Source organism: Chinchilla lanigera, unplaced genomic scaffold, assembly GCF_000276665.1.
Source record: "Chinchilla lanigera isolate Chin_1 unplaced genomic scaffold, ChiLan1.0 scaffold00122, whole genome shotgun sequence".
NCBI lineage: Eukaryota > Metazoa > Chordata > Mammalia > Rodentia > Chinchillidae > Chinchilla > Chinchilla lanigera.
The window spans coordinates 2,332,866-2,334,418 of NW_004955523.1; the positions used below are offsets into that span (position 1 = coordinate 2,332,866).

The 1,553-nt window shown below is 46.9% G+C and overlaps 1 protein-coding gene across 1 annotated transcript in view; it reads left to right on the forward strand.

The window, feature by feature from the left end:
- Positions 1 to 1,309: 1,309 nt before the first annotated feature.
- Zfyve1 (zinc finger, FYVE domain containing 1) overlaps positions 1,310 to 1,553 on the forward strand; it is a 54,438-nt gene continuing 54,194 nt past the window's right edge. The window contains exon 1 of the mRNA XM_005409432.2: positions 1,310 to 1,477. The gene's annotated coding sequence lies outside the window, so the exon portion shown is untranslated. The remainder of the gene's footprint in view (positions 1,478 to 1,553) is intronic.

Genomic DNA, 1,553 nt, shown 5'->3' on the forward strand with positions numbered 1-1,553 from the left:
CTGAGCTAAATCCCCAGCCCCAGATTTGGTTTTTATTAATGATCTAATTAATACCTTGAATTGTAAGGTAAAAAGTTTCCTACTTCAAGTCAGGAGATGAGAATTTATCTCAGCTTGTCGATAATTTGCTGTGGACTTTGGCAAGTCACTTTACCTCAGTTTTTTTCTCCTGAGTTAACGATTATCAAGAGAGCATTATACGACATTAAAATTGGCAGAGACTTGAGAAATTACAGAGTATAATTCCTTCGTGGGAATTTAATATCTGAGCGAGTAAATGGCTCACCCTAGCCATCTATACATCGAGGAACTTATCTACAACAGGCCCCTGTCTCAGGCACCAGTCCTCCTGTCATTACATTGCTATTCCAAGAAAGGAAAAAAAAAAAAAGCGAAGGCACTAAACAATATAAGGCCATTTTTTAAAGAGCCAGGTTCAAAATGTACAATAGATATTGAGAAATGGGAAGAAAATGTTCAAATGAGAACAGGCACATGGGAGAGGGTAGGGGAAAGGAAGGGACGAGAAAAAGAAAGAAGGAAAAGAAAAGGAAACAAAGCTTTTGTAAATAAGCAGGGGAAGAGGGGTTGAAGGGAGGGGAGCGGAGTGGGAAAACAGAAGAAGGAGACATATCAGGTGAAGGTACAAATTCGCTATGATGAATGTGATCATTATGTATGTAAAATGTACCAAAAAAAAAAAAGGAAAAACAAAAGCCAGGTAAGTGTTAACCATTAGCAGGCACTGTAGCTTCAAAGTTTATTTTAAAATAATTTGAAAGTTACCCTGACGTAAAGATTATTTACAAGTTGGACATTCTGAAGTTAAGTAGAAAAAAGCATATGCAGGGATTAAAAATGTACCGTGAGTTTGCAGAATACTCTTGACAGGAAAACAAGTCTCCCACAAGAGTCGCACCTCTTCATTTTTACTGGTTTGCGCTTAAGGGTGTGTGAAAGAATGTAGTGAAACGAGAGTTACCTGAAACCGTACTATTTGCCTCGTCCTTTCCCACTTACACTAAACGTTATTAGATCAGTTGTCTAATTTAACGCCATTCCCTACCCTAAGTAACGCGCTCCAGCCTGCGGAACCCACAGTCAACGCAAAGACTCCAAGTCCCAAGATGCTCGGTGGCCGGTCTCCACCGCCTGCTCGCAATAGCCGTGTTGCCATCTGGGAGTTGTAGTCATCAGGGGCTTGCACTTCCGGGATGGCAGGCAGAGGAAGAACCACGTGAACTACAACTCCCAGTAGGTCATGCGGGTCTCCCGCCCCGCCGGCGTCGCGCTCCGCCTCCAGCCGCTGCTCCCTCTCCGGGCTACACAGCTCATGCCTTCCTGTTAGTCCGAGCTGGGAGAAGTTCACTCCGATCAGCTGATCCCAACTGACAACAGGAAAGGGGGAAGCCGGCGCGGCGGCGGAGGAGGAGGCGGCGGAGATGGAGATGAGGATGGATTCCCCGGCGCCCTGAGGGTCAGCGCTGGCCCCCACGGGCGCCTCGCGAGCCCCCAGTGCCGCCTGGCGGCGGCGCGCTGTCCGCGGCGGGGGC